Source organism: Balaenoptera physalus (assembly GCF_965194825.1).
Source record: "Balaenoptera physalus genome assembly, chromosome: 6".
In the NCBI taxonomy this organism is placed as follows: Eukaryota; Metazoa; Chordata; class Mammalia; order Artiodactyla; family Balaenopteridae; genus Balaenoptera; species Balaenoptera physalus.
The window spans coordinates 88868353-88880755 of NC_138885.1; the positions used below are offsets into that span (position 1 = coordinate 88868353).

The 12403-nt window shown below is 37.0% G+C and overlaps 1 protein-coding gene across 3 annotated transcripts in view; it reads left to right on the forward strand.

The window, feature by feature from the left end:
- PLCL1 (phospholipase C like 1 (inactive)) overlaps window positions 1-12403 on the forward strand; it is a 399684-nt gene that overhangs the window by 140258 nt on the left and 247023 nt on the right. The window lies entirely within an intron of this gene.

The window sequence follows — 12403 nt, forward strand, 5'->3', positions numbered from 1 at the left end:
TAATTTAGAAATTTTGGCCCAGTGGACTTCCCTTCTGATTAAATACACAGCAATCCTGTGTAATGAAAGAAAGGCAAGTACCCAATTAAATTATCATTATCACTTTGGAGAAAGGATATCTCTACTCAGGTTAAAAGTGCTCCCTCAATATGAAATCCACTGCTGTCTTTCTCTACCCTCCTTTCCTCTTCATCCCACCCCAGTAAGCTATCTTGAGCCAGAGGAAGTATAAAAAGTGCCACCATAAGGCCATTTTGAAAGGAAAACTCTAATTTCGATGTGTGAAGCTAAAATAAGAATATGGGTAAATCAAAGATCATTTTAATTTTTCTTTTTGTTGTATATTTTTCATATACATGTAACCAAATTTTCATATATGGAAATACATGTAATTCTTAATGAAGTCAATAAGGGCTACTTTCTGATACAGATAGTATTGTGATATTTATAAAGCAGGTTGTAAAATAAAATTAAATGCTACCATCTTTTTGGTTTGCTAGTTTCAATGAGCAAATTTCATTATGTTTACTTTAAGCAGCATACCTTGAAAACATTTTTTATTTTGCCCAAATTTAGTCAACAACCAAGAAGCACTTCAGTAATAAGTTGGGTCTCACCACACCAATGCCATTTGTATTTAATACAAGAAACATTGGGAACTTTGCAGTTTGGTGCCATAGAATGATCAGGAGAACCAAAATTAACATGTGAAATATGGGCTTTGAATGAGAAGACTTGAAGGAGAATGAAAAACATCAGTGGAAGTTCTAAGGCATGGTGGTTTAAAAGCATATTGGAACTATACCCTGCAATTCCTACTGAGATGATCATCTTTTGGTGATACTGTCGCATGTAATGAAGTCTTTTATTGGTAACTGCTGTTCTCATTCAAGGATTGTATAGAACCCTTTGTTTTACAGGAAAAAATACATTTTTGAGGTGGCTAGCTGACATCAGAATTATAAAGCTGAGGAACAGAAGAAATCAAAGTAGGTCTTAAGAAAAATGGAACCCATGACTTTGACCTAGTTGTCCCAGGCTTTCACTGAACTCAGTGAGGTAGATTATAAACTGTACACGACTTAGTGGAGGCCTCTGTATTGTGCTCACACTCTGAATTTTAAATTGTTCTCAGAGATGATTTTATTCGGCGTACAAATATATACCAAAATAAACACAGTGTAAAAATACTTTAAACACTCTTCAACAGATTAAAAAAACTTTCATTGTGGGATGTGTCAGATTTAAATAAGTAGAATAGTATAAATAAAACATAAGGAGAACCATATAGCGAGTCCTCCTGTATCTATCCCACAGCTTCAACAATTCACAGCTCATGGCCTGTTCTGTCTCCTCTGCTCCTCCTTCCACCGCCTTCTTTTCCCAACATGGATTGTTCTGAAGCAAATCATATCATTTCATCCACAAATATTTCAGTATGTGACTCTAAAAGGTAAAGACTATACCAATATTAAACAGTATGAAATGGCTTTTGTATGTAGTAGAAGTGTAAAATGTGTGAAGGGCGTTTAACGTCAGGCATATTAAATTGCACGTCCACATGATTTTCACACATCTGACTACTTCCAAGCTCATTTTCTACAAGCCACCGCTTTTGCTGCTTAATGTTTGGTGGTCTTTGTTTACGTATAATTTAGTGAAAATGTTAGAACAGCTTTGAGTTTGTTTTCCTTTCATTGGTGGTTTTTTCCTAGATGGAATTTTCGTCTCTGCAGAGTAGTTGATCTTGTTGTACATGGAAATATTATCTGGGAGAACTGTGGCACATGATCTCTGGTGACTCTCCAATAGTGCTCTTCGGTCCTGAAACCACTCCCTGTATTTGAGAGCCTATGGAAAGAGGATAAAAATCCCTAAATTTAAGATTTGGTATTTAAGGCACACATGCCATTTTCATTTGGAAAACTATATACAGTATTGCTTTTAGTATTTTCTGATTAAGCTACAAAGTATAGATGAACATTTTCATAATGATACTTTTGGGGATGAGACAGTGACCCGTTTTTTTGTTTTTTGTTTTGGTTAATCTGTTATATGTAGTATCTACTTGTGCTAGATTAGAGGATTTGATTTGACATTGGTCGGTTTGCAGATTAATGTATAAGGACATATATAATAATGAAGTTTTATTTTTGTAGAAGAGAATGGATGCAATATAGAGTGTTTTTGGTTCAGATTGTGGTTCTGGAATCAAACTGCCCAAAGGTTTGAGTACCTGCTCCACCAACTAATAGCCATGTGGCCTTGGCTAAGTCACATAGCTTCTCGAAATCTCAGTTTCCTTATCTGTAAAATCAGGATAATAAGAGTACTTATCCCTTGTATTTTTTAAAAATATGGATTAAATGAGATGAAAACAAACAAAATTATTACTAATTTTGGCTTAAATTCAATAGAGATGTTTGTTACTGAACATTTTTTAAAGATACTCTAATCACTATAGTGACCCAAAACATAAGGATTGTTGGTTTCTGGATGTCAGGTGAATGTACATTATAAATTGAGAAGTATTAAGAGACACATTTGTTACTCTGAGGTCTGCTAGCTGCTAAATATGTTATATGAAAAGTTTCATACACTTCAGGCCTGTGATCTATTCAGATCTAGTACTGCATATACAATATTGCTTCAAGAAGCATTTGATGGCTGAAACCAATCTTCTTTGTCATTTTAGAAGTGGCTCTAGTTTACCTTAAATCCCATTTAGGTTAAGAAGCTGTTAAACATGTTGGTATTTCAGTTTGTGCCATGTGTCGTAGTAATGAGTCCAGCAGGCTCACCAGCTCCATGTAGAGTAACCAGGCACGTTGGCTGGAGAGGCTTATGTCCACTTTGAGGAGGTGGAGCCTAGCACAGTGTTCTGGCATCTGCTCCTTGAGGACTAGGCCTGGTTGGGCTCTTACTAGTCCACAGGGCTTGACAGCCTATCCTGAACCCCAAGCCTTTGATCAGGTTGAATTTTAGTCCTTGGCTGGCTTGATGGGTCCTTGGGGGCCTTAGCTTTGCCCTGGGATAGATTACCACATCCAAGGGCCTCAGTAGATCAGGGGACAGTGAGACACGCTCAACAGGGAAGCAGTACCAAAATGAAATTGGAGAGACACCTACCTGCTTCATGGAGTTGCCAGATCCCACTCTTGGGTCCTATGAACTTAGAGCTCGTCACTCTCTAAGTATACTTTGTTTTATTTTTGTCAGGTTGGCATTTCACACCCTAGAGATGCTCAATGTGTCATTTGCAAAATTTGAAACATCAGATTACTCAGTCTCTTCTAGTCCATTTATAAAATGTACAGAGAAGCTGATTTTGGCATCACTCCGAGAACACTCATGCTTGGCCCTTCTTCCATCTGAGAAGTACCTCTTCATCCCTAAATTTGTGCTCCTTTCTTGTTTCATGTTCCTGATGGAACATTTCTCATAAAATCTATAATTTATTGCAATGAGATTGTGGGACTTCCCTGGTGGCGCAGTGGTTAAGAATCCACCTGCCAATGCAGGGGACACAGGTTAGATCCCTGGTCTGGGAAGATCCCACATGCTGCAGAGCAACTAAGCCCATGCACCACAACTATTGAGCCTGTGCGCCACAGCTACTGAAGCCTAGGTGCCTAGAGCCCATGCTCTGCAACAAGAGAAGCGCACCGCAATGAAGAGTAGCCCCCGCTCACCTCAACTAGAGAAAGCCCGCGCGCAGCAACAAAGACCCAACGCAGCCAAATAAATAAATAAATGAAGAAATTTTAAAAATGAGATTGTTTTTATGTATGTGTGTTGAGATTGTTTGTGTGTATGTGTGTGTTTCTTTGTTTCCTTCATCTTTGACTCAAACATCCTGGGTTCAAATCTAAGTTCTGGCACTTATAAATTGGTTACATTCACCTCTCTCAGCCTCTGTTTCCTCAACTGTAACATAAGGATAATGATAGTACTTACTCCATAAAGTTGTGCACACTGCATATTGCACTGCAGAGCAGTTAGCACAGTGCCTGCCATATCTTAAGGACTCACAAAATATTACTAGTTTTGTTATTGTCATCACCACACCAACATACTTTCTCTTTGACCAAAATAACACTGCATGTTTCTGTCTCCTTTTTGTCATATTCCTATTTGCCCTTCAGTATTTATTGAGTGTCCAGTGGACAGATCAGGTACTGTTTTCTAGGCCCTGGGAATAGAGGGTTGAGCAAAACAGAGTCTCCATTAAAATCAAATTTTTCTTACTGCTATTTTGGTAAATTGAATTGGCAAAGATCTCCAGTGACTTTTTGCCAAATCTAAAGAATTCTTTGGTCCTGCTCTTATTTGATGCTTTGTAAAATTTGAAACTGTTAATTATTCCCTTCTTTAAACTCTCTCTTTCCTTGAATGCTCTAATACTATACTTTCTTTTGATTCTCTTCCTAACTTTCTGACTTTTCCCTCTGACGATTGACCTGATTTCTTCACCTGCCCTTTATTCTTTAGGTTTCTGTTCCTGATCCATTTGTTTTTCTTCCCCTACTCTTCTCAGAGATTGTAAACTGGTGACTTTGGTGGAACTGAATTACTACCACACAAAGTCATATGTCACATCTAGGATGCTTTAGAGCCAAGTTTTGTCCGTCTGGAACTATCTGAATACCTATGGTTATCAGCAATAATTAATTCAAGGGGACAGTATAGTTTAGATGATTTTTCATTTTACAGGGCCATTTCTACTGAGAAAGTAATTTAAAAAAATAGTAGAAAGTTTATGAACCTTAATTAAATGAAATCTTCAGCTGGTGTAATCTGATGAGCTGTAGAGTTTTCTAATTATCCATTGTTATTCATTGACCAGATCAAGCAGGCTCCTGCTTCAGGGCCTTGGCAGTTAGGTATTTTTCTCCCAGGAATGTTTTAGATTTTTGTAGGGTTTGTTCCCCCACTTCACCCTTCACCATGCTACTGAAAATAGTGCTCTCCCCCTAGCACTTTCTAGTCATTTACTGCTTCACTTTTCTTTATAGTACTTAATACTTCCTGATGTACATGTGTCTGTTATCTGTCCCTCCCACTAAAATTTAAATTCGTTCTTGAGAGCAGGAATTTGTGTGGCTTGATCACGGCTATATTCCCAGCATCTAGAATAGTGAATGGCATATAGTAAGTGGTCAATAAATATTCACTAAGTGACTAAATCAATGCAGAAGAGTTTACTGACTTTGCAGAAGAAATGTTTTAGGATGTATTAAGTAGTATAAATTAAATTCCAAGTTTAGGTGAAATGGAGCTAAAGATCATGATTGCTTTTATAAGAGGAGTAAGGCAAGTAATGATTAACAATAAGTGGAATGGACACTTGGCGGAAATAAAATAAATCTTAGTTGGGGAAATTAAGAAAAGAATAAGAAAAAAGATTGAGGCAGGCAATTTAATGTTATTCGTTTGAATGCACTGTCCAAGAGTCTAAATATTCAGAAATATTTGAGTGCAAAAGATGCTGTGGCTTCCATGAGTGTGTGAAAGAACAGTCCTTGGACCTTGGTACAAAATCTCTGAAGAATCTGGGCAAGATAAATTGAGTGATTGGCATTTCCTCTCAGTTTTTATTATTATCTCTTTGTCTTCTGTTCTTTTACTGGTGTTTTTATTTTCTATTCAATTATTATTTATTGGTTGCTTGCAAAGTGAAAGGTTTGCCATAGATAACTTTTTTTCAAATCAGGAAAACACTTAATTTCCAATAACCAGGAAAACCTAAGGGCTTTTCTCTTGCTTGAAGGTGCAAGAGAAGGTTGGTTGAAGTGGGTATGCTGTCCCCACCCCCAAAGTTTCCACACCTACTGTGATTTTTCTCCACAGATTGTAAACAGTCCTTTTTTTTTTTTTTTAAAACCCTTTGTTGTCAACCTGTCTGTTACTCAACTTTACAACCTTGGATTTTCAAAAAAAGTCTCTAAATTAGACAAACAGAAAAGTGGATTAGGTACATATACATTGAGAAGTGATGTCTTTTGGGATTGAATCTGACTAGTAGGTAATTTGCTCAATAATAAAGATAGGTTTTTCTAAAGTGTACCCCTTTCGTGGTAGGGACTACAGACAATAGAAGTTAAGATTTTACTAATCAGAATATGGAATCAGTATATGAGGAGACTTTCAATCTATTTTATTCATCATTACTCGGTACAGATTGAATACTTATTATGTGTGAGACATTATAAAGTATACAAAGTTGAGTAAGAAATAAGTAGTTTATAATCTAGCAGAAAGGATAGGGCAAGTGTACAATCATTGCAATACAGGTGAGCACCATAATAAATGAATAAAATAAAAGCTGATGAGGTGCACCAGACAAAGGCATTGTGGCTAGTCAAGATTCAGAAAAGGCAAGAGGTAGGAAGTGGTGTTTGTGGTGGATCTTGAATAAGATTTTCTGGTGGATGGAGTGGCAGTCCATATGAGCAGAGGCATGGAGGTGGAAAATTATGGGTCATGTTAAAACAACAACAATGTTCCAGAAGAAGCAGAAGGGAATGAAGTCGAGAGCTAGGGTGGAAAATTTACCTATGATAAGAAGGAAGAATACTTCCAATTTAGAGAGAGAAACAAAGACCTATGGAGTTAATATTCAGAGTAATTTGAGGTGTAGGGGTAAAGGAGATAGTTTCATAGCTTCATACTCATTAGATTAGGGGGCAAGGTAATCTTTTGAGAAGGAAGGGGATAGAAGTTACCTTCAGATCCACTTATTCTAGAATTTTGCTTCAGAGATCGAGGTCTTGAAAGGTTATGGCCTTGTCCAAGGTGACAGTTTGATACAGGAAACTAGAATCCACATCCTGTGATTTCAACTCCAAGTGTTCTTTCTTGGTAAAAGTCAAAATTCCCCAAAGACCTATATACCAAAAATAATTTTCTAAGTTAAGCATTTCTCATCAAATAAGTAACTTTGATCTGTGAACAGGATAATTCAGGCTATAAAAGAAATCAGATGAACCCTTATAAACATGTCTTCTTAGAGGGAAAAAAAAAAGATTTATTGCTTTCAACTAAAATACCACAACAGAAGCACTATCTATGTGTTAAAGCAAGGATAGCATCCTGGCTGTGGCCGAGGAGACTGAGTAGTCCCTTTTCTTTACTGCCACACTGTTTTTGTGGGCCTGGTGTCCAGCTATCCTGGTACAACCAAGAAAGAGAACTCTGGGTCTGCTGCTCTTGTGGATCTATAGACTCTGAAATGGATAGTTCCAAACAATGTCTTATTTTCAGTTAATTTCATGGGTTTTTCATAATTTGAAGTTAGACATTCGAAATGGTTTCTGGTCATTCATACCACTTGATCATACAAGGATCGGGTGGCAACATCAATAATTGTTGGATTTCAGGCAGCATTTGCAAGTTTGGGGTAGGCAGCTATGTCCCAAGTGTGAATGCAGCATTGCATCATGGGCATCACATGAGCTTAGAGGAGAACAAGAAGTTAAGGTCATAGAGGAGAAGTTTTGGTAGACAGTATAGCCCTATTTTTTTTAATCTCTGGCAAAGGCAGCTCCCCAATAGTTTTGTGGGCTGAAGGATTGTTTGCACAGATATAAAAATGAACTTACTGGGATGAAGAGCAGGATGGATTTACCACCCTTGGCATTTAAAAATGGCAAATGCCAGGCTTTTCCATGTGCACACATATGTGTGTTAAGAGACTGAAAATCTTGAGATAATCCTTGTGTCAGCATATGGAGAAACAGTAGATCAAGTCCTAGGAATAAACCTCTCTGATTCTAAGTGAGTTGGGATCCTTCACAAGAGGGTGTTTTAGGTTCTGAGAGTTCTCAACCTGGATTTCAGTTATGAGATTTAGTTTCAGAGGCAGATTTTAGCATCCAGGGCAGGAAATTGATGATTCTGCACTTGTGTTACTGTTGATGTAAGAAGAAGCTACATTTTGCACAAAATTCATTTCTAAAATCTGTTGACATGGTTCATGAGATTTTATAGGCTGTAGGGTGGTTAACCTAAACAAACATTTATGGAAAGTACCAAAAAGAAATTTTGGTCCATTAGTGGGCCAACTGAAGTTAGCATGTTTCAATATGATTTTTTTTTCTTCATTTCAGTCTTTATTAGTTAGGAGAAGTTGTAGCAGTTCTCTAGCTCAGGGTTGGGAGTCTTTTCTCAAATGACCAGATAGCAAATATTTTAGGGTTTACAGGTCATGTGGTCTTTATTGTAGATATTTAAGGCTAGCTACTATTTTAATGTGCAAGGAACCACAGACAATATGCAAATGAATGGACTTGGTTATGTTTCAATAAATCTTTGTAAAAACAGGCGGTGAGCCATAGTTTGGTGACCTTTGCTCTAGTCCAATGTCTGTATTTTACTAAATCCCAGAAAAGTGTCTGGCTAAAGGTTATACAATGGCAGTCTTGGGACAGAAATCTAGATATCTTCCTTTCTACTCCATTAAAAAATTTAATAAGTTTTAATTACTAAATAATTACAAAAGAACATTCATTAGGTATGTTGAAGGTATAAAAATAACAAAGAATTGAATTTCCATGTAACCATCATAAAGTCAGTTTAAGAAAGAGCACATTATCATTTCCTTTGAAGTTCTGTTTGTGCCCCTCTCCAATCCCTTCTTTTTTTTCTTTGGGCTCTTTATTCCTTTTTCTTCATGATTTCACCCCATGTATTTCTATTCTTTTTGTAGGGTTTAAAAAGTTATTCTTACATGCTTTTATTTCATTTCTCTAGTAGTACTAGAAAGTTTAGAAGAAGATAGCCAAATTTTGCTTAGTGAAGAGTTGCAGATTTCTCTTTTGTTTATTCTTGGCAATATGCTGAGAAGGTCCAGGAAGCCAGAGTAGAGTGCCTACAGTATCTGACTTTTAATTCACCTCATGCCTATTCTTGGGTTTCTCATGCCAGAGCAGGGAACGTCATGAGCTGACAGACAAGTGTAGGAGGTTAGTGGCTTTCTACTCCCACCCCCCTTCCTGAGGAAATTGCTGTGGTAAATTGGGGCTGTTTCTAGGAATGGCAAGTTCTATTAGTCTGACTGTGATTTTATCTTTGAACTAAATGCATATGATAGTACCATACCTTTCCAAATTCTATTAATTGGAGAAAATTTTTTAAAGAAAAATTTTGTTTGTGGCATATAATAAACAAAAAAGTCAATCTCAGGCATAATATTTGGTCAACAATCAAAAACATAAATAATGCTAATATTTGTGAATATTAGATATGTGAATATTAGATATGACTATCTTTTAGACAAATACATTTCCTTACTTTCTAGGTACCCGAAACTTTTTTAGAATATAATTTTTAGGGCATGCTTTTGGTGACTCTGTATGAAAAACACTTTGAGATCTACTTACACAAATGCTCCAGTTTTTTTCATACTTCTGTAGATAATTCACCTCGCTCACTGTAGGTTGTTCCCCAGGGATAGTAAAAAGTTTGAGCTGATCCATCTACATGCCCCACCTGGTCCCCTCTGTGACTAATTGTGACTGGTTGGTAGGTTATATTCTCTGACCATATCTGGGATGAAAAGAATTGGGGTTTTGCCATGAAGGTTGGCACCATGTTCCAATATCTCTCTCAAATGTCTCAAAATATTTTTCAAATTTCTTTCCCAACTACACCTCCCTAGAGGGATGCATATAAGATGTTGCCTAGGTTTTGGACTTGTTCAGTGGATAGAATGATGGTTCCATTTACTGAGATAGCAAAAATAGGCATGATGCTTAGGAGAGAAACTATGATTCAGTTTTGGACTGAGAATTTGAGCAACCCATGGGACATCCATTTGGAGATAAGAAAGAACATCTCAAATATTAGAGCTGGCCAAAATTGGAATAGGAATTTATTCTTTATTGCTAGATATATTAAAGAATGCCTGCCAGATGCTTATTGACTTTTGGTTAAATATTTCTAGCAATAGAGAATGAATTACCCATTCTATCTTGGAACAGCTAAAATAGTTCAAAAGTTCTTCCTTATATTGACCCTGAATCTGTTTTGTTCTATCCAGTGATCCTTTCTCTGCCTTTGGAGCTATTCATAACAAGTCTACTTTCTCTTCCATCCATGCCTCAAAAGAAATTTATTCTCAAATATTTTCTTCCTTGGGATCAAGGTTACCAGTTCCTCATTTAACATGTTTGTAATACCGATGCTTTCTAAGGTATCTTCTTACCCAGCTATCTAAAACATAAATGTTGATTAAACTTGATTAAGGGAATAAGCACTTCCTGCTCACATCTTCATCTAATGACATTAAATATTGTAACTCTTTTAAAAAAAACTCTCTATATGTTTGCAGTATAGAAGAGGTGATATTCTCTGAAATAGATGTTTTTCTTTCATTATATACTCTGTCATATTTTTAAAAATCAGCTTTAAAAATAGAAAATTTATGTAAAGTACATTGCACTTTGTTAAATAAAAGATCACTTATAATTTTCTTAAGAATTTATCTCATTGTGGAAAAGTACTTGACCTCTTTGTTTCAAGAGTGAAGATAGTGATCATTTAAGTCTGTAAAGTTATAGAAGAGTATCGTCACAAAAAAAAGGCCAAACATGAGACTTTTGCTACTCCTTTGGTGGAAGATTTAATCTTCACAGATTAATGCAGCAATTTCCCATTGCTTCTATTTCAGGAGGTATGCACCCATTTAGTTAACTGATTTCTCTTTTCTTCCCTTGGAAACTGTTTTGAGCTTGGTATTTGTTGTTTAGATCATCATTCATACATCAGCTGTTTTAAGCTTGGAATTTGTTGTTTAGATCATCATTCATACGTCAGAGAAGAACTGGAGAGTCTCCTTCAGGTACTTGGCCTAGCCAGGACAAGTTTCCATTTATAGCTGGAAAAACCTTTGTCATCCATTCTGGTTTGGGAGAATGCTATTAAAAGTTCATTCCTGAGTTCTTTTTTGCCAAGGAACAGCAGTGGGCACTGAAAATTCATACCCAGAAAAACCACGGTTTGCTGCAACATAGAGGACTGGCTCTGTGTCCTGAGAAGCTTTCCAAGGTATCCTCAGTCACTCCCTTTATAGTGCTTACATGTACATTTGTGGGTGGCTGTTATTGATTCCTTCCTGACCCACTTCCTACTCATGTCCCTGGGAAGCCCCATAGACAGCTTTTGCAGAGATGAATCAAGGCAGTGCCTAATCTCCTGACTCATAGCCAGAAGCTCCTCAGTTACTCTCTGAGGTTGGGATCTGTTTACCTCAGAGTTTGCTCTCTGAGAGGATATTTGGAATTTTGGATGGTGGCCTGGAATTTTGGAGAGTCGAGTTCTCTAGGGAAAAGTTGTGCTAGTAGCAGTCAGCTTGTAAAGTTTATACTGTCTGCCCTTTGATAAGGGTCATATGATGTAGTAAATGTTCTTTGGGAAAATGAAAAATCCAGTAGACCTTCAGTTCTGGCTTTGCACATACTGTGGCCTCCAGGCATCAGTACAGAAGGGAGCTCTATTTGTACCTTTCTTTCGATCCCCACCTCTTGCAGTTCTATTCTGGTTTCAAGCTCATCTTCAAGTTAGAGTGAGACAGAACCATGTTTAAATCTTGGTCCTCACTCACAGTATGAAACTTTGGTCAAGTTAATTTGCTTCTTTGGACTTGTTTTTCTTATCGGTAAAACGGGGTTAATAAGCCTATTGCACAGGGTGTTAGACGGGGACTAAGTGAGATTAGACGGGTTAATGTATGTAAAGTGGTTAGCAAATATTCTCAGGAAAACAAGTGTTTTTAGTCAAAAGAGCATGAACTTTGGAACTATTCACATATGGGTTCTATCTCGTTCTGTCTGTTCTTTCCTAGCTGCACGATCTTTAATTAAAGATGCCAAGCATTTATGTTGTGTAATCCTCAGCTTCATCCTATGTAAAAACGTATCTTCCTCAGAGGGCTATTTTAAGATTTAAGTGGACCATCTTGTCCTACTTAGGCATCAATTAGTAGGTGCCCAACAAAAGTTAGCTCCATTTCTCACTTCCCTTCTCCAAAAGCTTTTCCCAGGCCATACCTCTGCCCCACCACTCCTCAGAAACAGTTATTCCTTGTTTTACCCTTTCAGTTTTTTTTGTTTTTGTTTTTGTTTATAACCTTACCCCATAACTTATTTCATTTTGTTTCTCACTGCATGTCTGTCTCTTCTCCACTTGATGGCAATTACTTGGAAGCAGTCTTCATCTCTTTGTTCCGGTAGGCCTCAGATACTGAACCACATTTCTTTTCTCCCAGCAACTTGGAAAAACCCCCTTGAAGTCTCTTCAACTTGAACTCCAGGTTAATTAAGAGTTAATTTCTTAATTCTCTTCTGCCCAACTCAAATATCCTGCAGTAAATTACTAGAGAAGTAAATAACTTTGTGTTCAATGT